Genomic DNA, 14,400 nt, shown 5'->3' with positions numbered 1-14,400 from the left:
TAATTTCCATGTACTAGTCTCAGAAGAAATTCACCAAGGTCAACTCAAGATCCGTGGTGTTTTGTAATTGATAATAGTGATAATGATGATGGCTTAATTGGTTTACAGTGAGTATCAGTAAATATTACCGTTTCATTTGCATATCTTAACTCCCTATCCTGATTATAGTCTCACTGTGGGCAAGGACTAATTTTTGTATTCTTTGCCGTTATTAAAAAAATATCCTCATTAGATAATGAGAAGAAACATTATCAGCAACAATCCAAACAAACAGTTTCCCAGCTCTGGCATCAGCCCAAGGTCATTTAATTGGGGCCTCCTAGAGCCGCTCCGTCGGGCTCCCCATTGACACACCGCCATCTGGTGGAGCTAGGCCTGTGGATCAGCTTTCACAGTCTGATGTTGCCTGTGTCTTGACATATGTTTGTTCCTGATTCCTGCTGATTTTCCTGACAGCTGTCCAAATCCAGGGGCGAGCATCATGTAGTCTCAGGCCTCGGCAAAACATTGAAAGAGCCAAAATTTTTCTTGGGTTTTCTCCTGCTTTCTGTATCAATGATACTCACAGCCTGGTGCTCCACCTCCTTTGGATGAAATCTTGAATTCCATGCCCCAAATTAACATCTCTTTTCCTCCCCCGGATTTCTTTTATTTGCATGGGACTCACAGCTTATAAATTGCTTCTGAAAATTCTCTCCCATTTCATTCTTAAACAACTTTGGGGAGTAGGCTGGTTTAGAAAATTAATCTCATTCAACAAAATTTTTTGTCTAATATCCATGAGCTAAGGCTGGGAAAAAGAGATACCAGATGAAAAGATCAAGGCCACCTTAATCCACTGGCACAATAGCTCAGTGGTTAGAACCCATGGTACTCTTAGGGACTCATGAAAATGTTTTATTTTAAAATCAGAAAGAAAGAACTTTCAGATTGAAGAAAATGAAAGTCTTCATACAAGGGCAAACCTTGTTTTTGAGCGGGTGCACTACTGGGGTTGAACTCAGGGGCACTCAACCACTGAGCCACATCCCCAGCCCTCTTTTGTATTTTTTTTAGAGACAGGGTCTCACTGAGTTGCTTAGCGCCTTGCTTTTGCTGAGGCTGGCTTTGAACTCGTGATCCTCCTGCCTCAGCCTCTGGAGCCACTGGGATTATAGGCTTGCGCCACTGTGCCTGGCCAGGGCAAACTTTTAATACAATTTTAATTTTTAAAAATAGAAATTTTAGTATTTTTATGGAAGAAGTTCATAAAGGCCAAATTGCCCAAGACCCACAAAAATCCTAATGTAGCTGTGGAAAAGAATTAAAATCAGGCAGTTACAGATGAAAGTAATATGAGTCTACAGAGTGAGGGGAATTTTAATTTGTCTCTAAACAGAATCGAAACATGTTTTGTTTTGCAATGCTGGGGATTGAACCCAGGGGCACTCTACCACTGAGCTACATCTCCAGCCCCTTTCATTTTTCATTTTGAAACATGATCTCACAAAGTTGTCCAGGCTGGCCTTGAACTTGCAATGTTTCTGCCTCAGCCTCCTGAGTCACTGAGATTTCAGTGCCCAGTTTGAAACAGCTTTGTTGACTACATCAGGAATGCTATAAAGTAATTACAGGGGTTTTTAGGAAGTTCCTGAGAGAGAATTGGAGCTATGGCTAGTCCTGGAATTCAGAGATTCTAGCAGTCTCTGGTGAACTGGTTGTAAGATGTGACAGAGATTCATTCCTCCTGGGATAGCAGGCACAGGAGTTATGAATTTCCTGGGAGAGAAATCATGTTAAGAAAGAAGAAAACTGACATAATATGCTTGATCCTATAAGAAAATCCCACTGGCCTCTTAATGGGGAAAACTATTTATAAGATGCCTGTCTCTTGGGTTATTCCCTGTTCACTTCTGTGGAGAATATCGAAGTGCTCAGCTAAACTGGACTTTCAGAGGCATTTCCAATAGAGGGGCTTTGTAGGCAGAGCTGCCATTCTGGTGTTATGAATTGGTATCTCATTGTGGTTTTAGTTTGATTTTCACTGATGGCTAATGATGTTGAACATCTTTTCATTGTTTTTCATTTCTACTCTTTTTTGAAGATTTTTAAAATGTTTTCTTTTTTGCAGTCCTGGGAATTGAACCAGGGCTGTGCACGCTAGGCAAGTGCCCTACCATGGAGCTATATACCCAGTCTGTCCCCTACTCCACCACCCCATGCTTCTGAGGATTTAACCCAGGGCACTTTAACTCTGAGTTACATCTCTAGTCATTTTTAAAATTTTATTTTGGGACAGGTCTCACCAAATTGCTGAGGGCCTTCCTCAGTTGCTGAGACAGACCTTGAACCTGTGATCCTACCTCAGCCTCCCAAATTGCTGGGATTACAGGCATGCAACACCTCACTTGGCTCCTTTCTCTACTTTAAAAAAAAAATATTTATTTATTTATTTATTTTTAGGTATAAATGGATACAACACAATGCCTTTATTTTTATGTGGTGCTGAGAATTGAACCCGGGTCCCGCTTGTGCTAGGCGAGCACTCTACCACTGAGCCACAATCCCAGCCCCCTTTCTCTACTTTTTAATTGAGTTTTTTTTTTTTTTAGCCTTAGGCATGGTCTTTATTCATTTGGACACTGTACAAATATTACAATTTCCTTTTGCTGCAAAAAGTATAAAAATAATCTTTATATAGGAATCTATTCGTTACTGTAAATCTTTCTAAATCTCTGCAAATGGCTTTAAATGAGGGTAAATGAATAAATGGAAATGAAGGGGAGCTACGGGGTATCAGGCCTCAGGGACTGACCTGCAGGGATTTCTAGCTAAAGACCTCAGTTCCTTCTTGTTAGCACCCCCCCACCCACCACTGCCACCTGCAGGTTCCCAGGGCTCAGGGCCCAGCAGAAGTGGGGGGGCACATGAGAGGTCCAGGAGAAGCTTGGGGTAAGTAGGTGATTAAGGAAGCTAGAGTAGTGGCTGGCAAGTACCCAGCTCCATCCTGCCTTTCCCTCTTTTTGGGGAGAGGGGCTGGCAGGAGCAGGGCAGTGTGCTGGACAAGGTGCCCTATGGGGACAATGACAGGTCAGTGCCACTGGGTAGCAGCTGAGCCTGGGATGGGGGAGGCTCCAGAAAAGAAGAGGCAAACACTTTGGCTCCATGATGGAGAGGGCTGAGCCCCTTTCCCTTGCTCTACTAGCACAGTACAAGCGCCAGTGCACGAGTGGGAGGTGTGGCCAGAACTGCAGTGTGGGAAGGCTGGGGAAGCCGGGAGTCTGTGGCTCTCAAGCCTTTTAAGGGCAGGGTCGGGGAAAGTCCCCAGTCAGCCCCCAACTCAGACAGTCTGGGTTCCAGCCATTCGGCGTATATCCCTGTCAGAGGTTGAGAACAGGCACCTTCACTCTCGTCCAGGTTGTAGATGTAATCGTGGTCTCCAGGGGGTGGAGAGAGACGAAGTAGGGGGGCAAACACTGCAGAGAGCACTAGGCTAAGGCCCTGTGCCAAAGCCCCATCCAATAGCCACCCAAGCTCCTGCCCACAGCCATCCACTTTCTGAGGCCCCACCTCTCCATACCACCCACCTTCTGAGGACATCAGCTCTGAGCTCATACACTCTCGTGTCGGGTCAAAGATTTCTGACAGCTCTTTGGGGAGTTCCAAAACACCTGTCGGTTCCACCTTGATGGGGTCAAAGGAGGTAGAAGGGTTGGGTCCGGATGAACTGCTAGTGCTGCTGCTGCTACTACTACTGCTGTCCAGCAGGGCAGAAGACTGCAGTGGCCGGGTGTCCAGTGCTGTTGGGCCTAGAGGGAGTGAGCCGAGCTCACCATTGTCCTTGCTGTCAGTTCCAGAGCCACCACTCACTGTGATTTCAGCTGCTGGACCCGTTACCCCTGGGACTTCTGTGTTGCCAGGAACATGGATGGGAGTGGTAAGCTGGGGACTACTTGGACGTGAAGTTTCCTGGGGCTGAGCTAAGGTAGGCTTGGGCAGAGGTGGAGGGGTAGGAATAGCAGGTGGGCTCTGAAGCAGATCCTCAGGTGGTGGCACAGGCACAGCCACAGGTGGCGAACTCAATGCCTCTTTATTCACAAGCAGCACTTCGATGGGGCCACTCATACTCTTCAGGTGAATCTGGTACTTCTTCTGCCCATTGAGACCCTCTGGGATGGGCACCTCTAGGCTGGTGCCTGATGGGGCACGGATGGCCAGGAGGGTGTCTCCAGCAAAGCATCTGCATATGTCCTCATGAGTCACGTAGGCCAAGCAGCTGTTCTGCACGTCCTCTGTGACATTCCGGATGCTTTGTTGCACCCACACCTTGTGCTGGTCAAGTTCTTGCTCCCGCTGCTGCAGCTCCTCAATTTCTGCCTTGAGCTCAATTAGCTTGTCCGCAATCTGTTGCAGCCAGGCCCCACACCCTTCCACTGGATGCTGTTCTTGGATTTTTTCTCGATCAGCCCAATACCTTCCAACACGTTGGTAATGTCATAAATCCGCCGCTTCTGGCGCACAGCTAAGGTGTCAGCTGCCAGCTTGAGGTCAAGCACGCCGTCCTTGAGCTCCTGCAGAAGTGACACGAACTTGGTGGTGAGAAGTCCCAGGCTCTTCTCATGCCGGCTTGGAGTGCCCGGGGGCGGCGGCGCCTGTGGCCCGGCCTCCTGCTATCGCGCCCGCCCGCCGCCTCCCCTCAGCCAGGCCAGGCCAGGCCGGCGCCGCCGCCACCTAATTGAGTTTTTTTTTGTTGTTGTTGTTTTACTATTGAGTTATAAACTTCCTGAGTACACATTCTTTATATTATTAGCAAATATTTTCTTTCACACTTTCAGATATCTTTTAATTTTTTTTTTGATAGTGTCACTTTTTTTTTTTTTTTTTTTTAGCACTGGAGAGTGAATCCAGGGACACTTAACCACTAAGCCACATCCCCAGCCCTTTTTTGTTTTATTGAGGAACAGGGTCTCACTGATTACTTAGGGCCCTGCATAAGCAATAAAAGAAAAAAAAAATAAAGTGGCCTTCATTAAAACTTTTTCTGCTTCAAAGGGTACCATCAACCAGATGTGGTGGGTGCATTCCTGTAATCCCAGAGGCTCCTGGGGCTTAGGCAGGAGGATCTCAAATTGACGGGATTGTTTAATCTATTCATATTTAATGTTACTACTATCACTGAATTTATACCTGCCATTTTACTTTTTCTTTTCTTTGTGTCTTATATCATTTTCTTTTCTATTCCTACTTCACTGTTTTTTTCCCCATCTTGTATTAAGTGAATTTGTGTGTGTGTGTGTGTGTGTGTGTGTTGCTGTGTATCAAACCCAGAGCCTCATGCGTCCTACCCAAATACTCTACCCCTGAACTTCATTCCCAGCCCCAAATGAATATTTTTTAACAGAACATTTCAATTTCTTAAATGATTTTTTCACTATATTTTAGGGTATTTTTTTTGTAGTACTTAGGAGTTAGCATATGAATCTTACCTTATCAGAATCAGTTTCAGACTTTTACTAGCTTAATTCCAGTATAACTCCTACATTTCCTTTTCCCTCTTTGTGGTAGTATTATTTGTATGCGTTTATGTCTCTTAACATTATAAGTGCAACACCAGTGTTATAATTATGTCTTTACCATCTATGGTCATTTCCTTAGCCCAGTGCAGTTTTGCTTCCTCCATCTTCTTTGTGCTGTAATTGACAAATATATCATGTTACATTTCTGTATGTTGTAGCTCTCTATTATATGCATTGTTTTATACAATTATTTTTAAAAACAGTTAAAAGAAAAAATGCATTTAAACTCTTTTGTAAGTCCATCATCAGTAAAAGGGAAAACTTTTAATTCTATTGTCACACAACACTTCAAACATGAAATGTTAGAGCAAATTCTCCCATTCTCAGTGGATACCAATTAGGTGTCTTACAATTCAGTCTTGACACTAACAACGGGGGTAGTACATACACCACAGGTTATGTGTTCACTCCAACCTGACGGTCTGCCCCACTGCAGACAGTGATTAAAGTCTGGGCTTCTGATACTTATAAATCAGGAGTTCCTCTGGCTTCCTCCTCAGGTTCTATAATCTGCTACAGGCTCACAGAACTCAAGAAACAGTTTGAAAATAAAAACTGCTCACCAAGTATATGATTTAAAAATTTTTTGCTATACCATCTCTCTCTTCTAGCTTTATCCTTTACTATTATTGGTTTACTATAAAGGATAGGTTAAAGGATACAAGTGAATAGTCCGACAAAGAGGTACATGTAGGGCAAGACCCAGGAGTGTCCTGAGCACAGGATCTTCAGTCCTTGTGCATTTGGGGTGCATTACCCTCTAGCATCACGTGGATTCATTCAGTGACCCAGAATATCTCGGGACACCTGTGGGAAGAGTTTGTATAGAGGCATGAGCACATCATAGAGCGCACTAAGCTAGATGTCCAGCCTATTGCTCCTAGGCCAAAAACCTGAACAGCATGTCACTATACTTAATATTGTAGGCAGCAGTAATACACTAACAAATGTTTATGAACCTAAACATAAAAAAGTACAGTAAAAACACAGCATCAAAAGTGAAAAATGGTTCACTTACCATGACTGGAGCTTGCTAGACTGGAAATTGATCTGGGTGAGGCAGTGAGTGGACATTACATATGAAGGCCTGGGACATTACAGTAAATGACTGTAGACTTTATAAACTCCATATGTTACGACTACACTAAATTTTGAAATTTATAACATTTTTCTTTCTTCAATAATGAACTAACTTACTGTAATTTTTTTAACTTTATAAAATTCTTAATTAATTAATCATGTATTTTTTGGTACTAGGGATTGAACTCAGGAGCACTTAACTACTGGGCTATATACATCCCCAGCCCTTTTAATGATTTATTTGGGGACAAGGTCTCAGTAATTTGCTTAGGTCCTCTCTAAATTGCTGAGGCTGGCTTGGAATTTGCAGTCCTCCTGCCTCAGCCTCCCAAGTCACTGGGATTATAGGCCTGCACCACTGCATCTCGCTAAAATAGTGCTTGATTTTTAAACTGTTGAATCTTTTCTGAAAACATTTAGCTTAAAACACAAACTCATTTGAATGCTGTACAAAATATTTTTCTTCATATCCTTATTCTATAAACTTTTTTCTATTTAAAAATTTTTTTCCTTTTTAAACATTTTTTTGGTTTTGGTTAAAAATGAAGGTACAAATACACATTAATCCAGGTTTAATATCATCACTGACTTCCACCTCCACATCCTGCCCAGTGGAAGGCCTTTAGGGGCCAAACTCCCTAGGCTTTTGAAGAGGCATCAGCTTTTTCAGAAATATGGATCTTGAATATCTCCTAAAAGCCCATGTGTTGAAGGTTTGGTCCCTGCCCATGGAGATATCAGGAGGTGGTGGAACCTTAGGAGGTGTTGCCTAGTGGAGGAAAGTGTGCTCTTGAAAGAAACATTGGGACCCTTCTTCCTCTCCATCTCTTTGTTTTGTGGCCACCATGAGGTGAGCAGCTCCCTTCCCCATGAACTTCCACTGTAATGTACTCCTTCGCCACAGGTTCAAAGGCAATGGGATGAAGTGACTGTGGACTGAAACTTCTGGTACCATGAACCCAAATAAACCTTTCCTCCTTTTAAATTAATATTCTTGATTATTTGGGGACAGTGACAGAAATCTGACTAATGCATATGTCCATGGTAGGATTTGCTTTTTTTGTTTTGTTTTTGTGGTTATCTGTTTGGCTTGGTTTGTTTCTTTTTTTAATCATAGATTTTGTTGTAAGCAGATAATGTATCATAAACATTCCTCTTTATTAATAAAACCCTTTCAGTGTTGGAGACCCTATTATGAAGCATTCAGAGGAACTAGTTGAGGTCTGCAAGAGCTTCTGCTGGACTGAGAGTTTTAGTCAATCTTTGCATCACTGTGATCAAAAGACCCAACAAGAACCACATAGAGTAGGAAAAGTTTTTATTTTGGCTCATGATTTCAGAAATTCAGTCCATGGCCATCTGGCTTGAAAGCTCTAGGCCTGAGGTGAGGCAGAACACTGTGGCAGAGGTGTGATAGAGGAAACTAACTCAGGACATGGTAACTAGGAAGCACAGAGAGGGCTCTCCTCACCATGGACAAAATATAAATGTGAAAGGCATGCTCACAGTGACTTACTTCTTCCAGTCACAACCTATCTGCCGACAGTTGCCACTCAATTAATTCACATCAGTGGATTCATACACTGATTTGGTTAAGACTCTCATAACCTCATCATTTCACCTGTGAGAGTTTTTGCACTGTGTCTCATATGAGCTTTTGGAGGACACCTCATATCTAAACCACAATAATAAGTAGTATTTTGAAAGGTGTGCTATTCTCCAAACAGTGCTTCTCCACTTCCCTCTGCATAGCACTTCATGAGGGCATCTGGGTTGTGTATGATATCTGACGGCTCCTGCACCACACTGGCAGTGTGTGATTGTTGGTATGTTTGAAGGATCACAGAGTTTCAATTTGTAGTCTGCAACAACACCCTCAGCCCCATCCTTGCAAATCTTGGAACCTGGCACTGATCAGGCCTCCTCATGGATGACAGTCCTTCAGGCACCATTTCCAGAATAGAGAGTTACCCTCCATATTGAAGATTAGCTCTGGCAAGCAGTTTTCCTCCACAGTCAGCTTATCTAGAATCTCCAAAAATTCTTCAACTGCTTTAACATTAGCACTCCCAGATGGCAAATTTCATATTATGTAATGCATGGTTTGTTCAAATTACACAGAGCTACCAATAAATTCAGCATCATATTTGGGTCCAGCCTGTTATTTCAGCATCACAAACTGTTTGCTTTGGTGTGAGGCTGAGAGGGAGATGCTGTTGTTCATTCCAGGTCATCAGATGTTTCTGCATAACTGAAATAGGTCTTTCCTGAGTTTTTGTTAATCTCATTGCTTCAATGAGCAGATTCTCCTGTCACTTTACTCTTGTTCTTCAAGATTGTATCTGTGGTGGAATAGGACAGGCTTGGCTGGCAAGCAGTAACCATCATTGATGTTCTCCCTTCAGAGTCCTTATAAGGACTTTAAATTTTGTTTTTAGATCAGTCACTCAATGTGTTTTTTTGTTTGTTTGTTTTACTGCCACCATTAGCAATAGATTTTGATACTTATGGGGCATGATGAACAAAAAACACAAGATGAAATTAAGCACAAAAGATGCAACTAGAGATAGCCAATATAAGAAGGATGAGGCTGCTGCCAGCATTTCTTGGCTTTGTGTTTTATAGTGAATTTTCTTGGGGGACACTTATGGGGACTGAACCAGGGCCTTATGCTTGCTAGGCTAGTGATCTACCTCTAAGCTACATTCCCAACCCACTTTTTAAAATGTGTAGATGGAGTATGCTCTAAAATAAAAGGCACAATATAGTGACTATGCATTTGCTATGTATAAACTAGTAGCATAGTAGTTTACTATCATTATCAATAATGAAGTACTGTCCAAAATATTATGGAATATACTTTTTTGGGGGGAAGGGTATCAGGGATTGAACTCAGGGCCACTCAACCACTGAGCCACATCCCCAGCCCTATTTTATATTTTTATATAGAGAAAGGGTCTCACTGAGTTGCTTAGCACCTCACTTTTGCTGAGGCTGACTTTGACCTCTTGATCCTCTTGCCTCAGCCTCCGGAGCTGCTGAGATTATAGATGTGAGCCATTTGCTGGACTATACTTGTAATACTACTGGCAGCACGGGTTTGTTTTCACCAATGTCACTTCAAACATGAGTCATGTGTTATGATATTATGATACCAACAACATTACTAAGAGATAGGAATTTTTCAGCTCTGTTATGATCTTATTGGGACCTCCATTACCTATGTAGTCTGTCAATGACTATAACATTGTCATGTAGTGCAATATTGCATATATTTATTATTATATCATAATTACCCTTATTGGTGTTCTTGGCTTTAAAAAATATTTTAGCTGTAGATATCTTTATATTATTTTTTTATGTGGTGCTGAGAATCAAACCCAGTGCCTCACATATGCTAGGCAAACACTGCACCACTGAGCTACAACCCAGCCCTATGTTCTTAGTTTTCATGTGTGAATTCAAATTACCACTTGTACTCAATTGCTTTCAGGTAGAACAACTTCCTTTGGGATTTCTTTTTTCTTCTTTCCTATTTTTGGACTAAATAACAAACATTGATTTCTCACAGTCCAGGAGTCAGGGAAGTTCAAGATCAGGAAGCTGCACATTCAAGATCTGTTCAAAAGGCCAGTTTCCTGGTTTGCCATCTTCTTATTGTACCCTCACATGGTAGAGGGCAGAGAGAGAAAGAGTGTCTCCTCTTTCTTTTCTTTTCCCAGTTGTTTTCTTTGTTACTCAGGATTGAACCAGGACTTTGCACATACCAGACAAGTACTCTCTCTCTCTCTATATATATATATCCCCAGACCTTTTTGATTTTTATTTTGAGAGGAGGGTCTTACTAAATTGTCCAGGCTGGTCTTCAACTTGTGACTCTTCTAACTTTGCAGTTGCGTTCTAATGCACAGACAGCTGGGAATGTAGCTGAATGATGGATTGAGCGCTTAGCCTGTGTAAAGTCCTGAGTTCAATCTGTGGTAGAGGTGGTGGGGGTAGGCAGAGAAAGGAAAGATCTAATGGCTTGCTTTCTGAGGTTTTCTTTCTTCTCTCCCCACCCCTTTACTTCATCTAGGTCTTTCTTTCCTTGGTCTTTATTCTCCCTCTTGTGTGGAATTTTTTTAAAAAAATTATTTTATTTTATTTTAATTGTAGTTGGACACAATACCTTTAATTAATTAATTAATTAATTAATGTATTTTTATGTGGTGCTGAGGATCAAACCCAGCACCTTGCACGTACCAGGCAAGTGCTCTACTGCTGAGCCACAACCCCAGCCCCTGTTGTATGGAATTTTTTTAAAAAATATTTATTTATTTATTTTTTAGTTTTCGGCGGACACAACATCCTTGTTTGTATGTGGTGCTGAGGATCGAACCCGGGCCGCACACATGCCAGGCGAGCGCGCCACCACTTGAGCCACATCTCCAGCCCCTGTTGTATGGAATTTTGATGTCACTTTTAGAACTGTCTCCTCAATGTGGGGTCTGTTCTAGAAGGGAGCCCTAGAGAGTCCGTTCTGAGAGTGACAGACATTAATCTGCTGCAGACTTTTAGGTCTTTACCTTGAATTCCTTGCATCCACCTACCACTGGATTGTCACTCAATTTTAGCTGCTCTTAGGTGTGTTAACACATCACACCTTCTAAGGAATGCCAATTACTATTTTGAGGTTCACTTGTTCTTGGCTTCTCAGATACCCTATTGCTTCCATCTTTATTCCCTCATACATGTGCCAATAACATGCAGGTCTTGTGCTGTTGGTGAGTTGTCCCCACTGATTGCCTTTTGTAGCTCATTGGGATTCTTGCCACTTTAGGAACATAGGTTTCCTATAAATGCTTGAGTCCTTCAGTTTTTGTTTTTTTCTATTAGTTACTCTTTCCGTTTTTATGAGGAGACTCAGAAAGATAAGAAACAATGCTGCCACTGCATATAATCTTTTCTAGGCTTCTTTCTCTTCTCAAGATCCAGAGAGCAGTTGGAAATATTTATAGATCAGGACAAACTTAATTAGGCAAATTCAAACACAGCTGTGTTCTTGGCTATGGCATCTCTGATGGAGCAAATCAACATGGACTTTAAGTTTTGGTTATTGACTTAGCATATTTTATTCCCATCCACTTTTATCAGAAAAAAAATCAGAAGCAGTTTGCCTTCATAGGGCAGGAATAATAGTATTACCTTTACTATCTTCTCTCAGAGCCATATCCCATCTTCTACTTTCTAGTAATGATATAACCTGGAGGAACTAGGTCATCTCATTGTTCCACAGAACATCATGCTGGCCCTTGATCCTGATGACATTTTTCTAGTTGCATACTAGAGGGTGGGGGTGGGGTCAAAAGCACTTGCTACATCAATAAATTTACAAGTGGTCTAGTGGTCTGGGGCATATTGGGATGTCTATTTTTAAGTGAGACATAACTCGCTGTATCTTGTACTCTTCTCCACAAAGAAAGGGCTCACAGTCTGGGCCTCTTGAAGTGTTACATATGATATTTGAGTGTTCTGCTCTAACTCATGCATGGGGTAGCCTATGAGTTTACTTTTTTTTTTTTCTGGCAGTACAGGGGAATTGAACCCTGGAGCGGGGTGGGGGTGGGGGCTACCACTGAGTTATATTCCCAGCCCTTTTACTTTATTGTGAGCCATGGTGTCACTAAATTGACCAGCCTGGCCTCAAACTTGTGATCCTCCTGCCTCAGCCTCCTGAGTAACTGGGAATAAAGGTGTGTAAACTTGCAAATTTGTCCATTTTGTGTGTGGTGCAGTTTTAAAAATTTCTTGGTAGAAGCCCAGGCTTCATTTTAAATTGCCTCAACAATTTCACTATAAAACCCAGCATATCTAAAATTATTGTAAGTGTCTCTGCAGACAGAGATGCTATGTGCAAACTCTGGAAAGCCCCAGTAGGAGACTCCAAGGCAAGGTCATGCCCTCTTCTGTGGTCAACTATTTTCCCTGTTTAAAAATAACACTTGACTAGTGGGTTCTGGAACAGAGACTCAATGCCCTTGGACTCCAAGTGATTATGCAGCCTGAACTACTTACTTTGAACTGAGTCCTAATTGCTTGATTAAACTGCAGCAGTAGACCTGCAAAACATCATGTCATTGCAAGATGCAAATAGTATCTATGAGGCCAGACCAGAACAGGTCCAGGAGGCACAAGTGTTTAAGTTATCTATTGCTGGGTGGCAAACCATTCTAGAACTTAGTGGTTTAAATCAATGACTTACTATTACTTCTCATGATTCTCTGGATCCCCTGACAGGTAGAGCTTGACTGGACAGTTCATCTGTTCTTTGTTGTGTCTCCGTGTTGTGAGGTCACTAACTTCGTTGAGTTGGTAGTCTTGTTATAGTTTTGATGATGTGTGGTTCAATCTTTAAGAGATGGGACCTAGTGGGAGGAAGTTAGGTCCTTGTGGGTGTGCCCTTGGAGGAAATACAGGGACCATGGCCCCTTATCTCTTCCTCTTTCTTTGCTTCCTGGCTACTGTGAGTAGAGAAGGAATTTTGGGGACATCTTAAAATTCTGTCATACTTGTCAAGGATTATTTTACTTGGTTGAGTCATCTAGTCACTATTTCTGATTTTTAATGATATGGGTCATTTGGTTCTTTTATTCTTTCACCATGCTATTTTTAGATTTCTCTAAACTGGGATCCTAGCACTGTTTAGAGTGATCATCATCAAGGTCAACAGTAGACAAAACTGAAGCATATTCCCCTTTCTAGGATATTTTTCTCACCTAATTATCTGCCTAAATTAGCCAGCCATTTACTTTTTTTTTTCTTTTCTTTTTGGTGCTCGGGATTGAACCCAGGGTCTTGGGCTAGTCATTAAATTTTAAGGGTATAAAAATACTTTTAAAAGCTAAACACACATAAAATATGCAAATCTTACTATAATCCCTTAAAAAAATTTTTTGGCGTGTATTTGTGTGGAGCTAGAGATTAAACTCAGAGCATGCTGGGGAGAGACTCTACCACGGAGCTACCTTAAATTTTTCTTTTAATAATATTTTTTCTAGTTGTAGATGGACACAATACCTTTATTTTGTTTATTTATTTTTACGTGGTGCTGAGTGTCAAATCCAGTGCCTCACACATGGTAGGCAAACACTCAATCACTGAGCTACAACTCCAGCCTCTACCTTAAAAAATTTTAAAGCATAAATTCATTTAACTTGCATCCAAGTCAGGCACTGAGCACTTTGAGCACCTCAGCTCCCTCCTATGCTGTCTGGAAAATATCACCTGCCTAAGTAAACACTAATCGGATTTATTTCATTATAGGTTAGCTTAACTTATTCTTTAAAATAATAGGAACATAACTATTAATCTATATGTGCAGCTTCTATCACTCAAAACTTTTGTCTACAGAGTTCATGCAGGTTGTCATGTCTAACATTTATTAATTATTTCTAACTGCTGTGTAGTGGTCCATTGTATGAATATAACACAATTTATATATACATTATCTGGTTAGGAAACTGTTGAATGTTCCCCAAAGGCCTAACTGTGTAAAGGCTTGGTCCTTAGGGTGGTGCAATTGGGAGATGGTGAAAAATTTAAGAGATGGGGTTTAGTGGGAGGTCCTTTTGTTTGTCAGTCCTGAGAATGGAACCCAAGGCCTCGAGCACACTAGACAAGCACTCTGTCACTGCACTACATCTCTCACCCTTTTAATTTTAATTTGAGACAGGTTCTTGCTAAGTCACTGAGACTGACCTCACACTTGGGATACTCCTACTTCACC

General features: G+C 41.7%; 1 pseudogene across 1 annotated transcript; it reads right to left on the bottom strand.

Moving 5' to 3' along the window:
* Positions 1-2,588: 2,588 nt before the first annotated feature.
* On the bottom strand, positions 2,589-9,020 carry LOC308641568 (transcription factor E2F4-like; annotated as a pseudogene). The gene is made up of 3 exons (XR_014024386.1): positions 8,952-9,020; positions 3,567-4,710; positions 2,589-3,467 (listed from the first exon to the last, which is right to left on the bottom strand). The product of XR_014024386.1 is annotated as a transcription factor E2F4-like (transcript).
* Between the last annotated feature and the right edge of the window lie 5,380 nt (positions 9,021-14,400).

Source organism: Spermophilus citellus (genome assembly GCF_964194105.1).
Source record: "Spermophilus citellus genome assembly, chromosome: 2".
Lineage (NCBI taxonomy): Eukaryota > Metazoa > Chordata > Mammalia > Rodentia > Sciuridae > Spermophilus > Spermophilus citellus.
The sequence above is the reverse complement of the archived record's forward strand: the minus strand, read 5'-3'. Positions and strand labels throughout refer to the sequence as shown.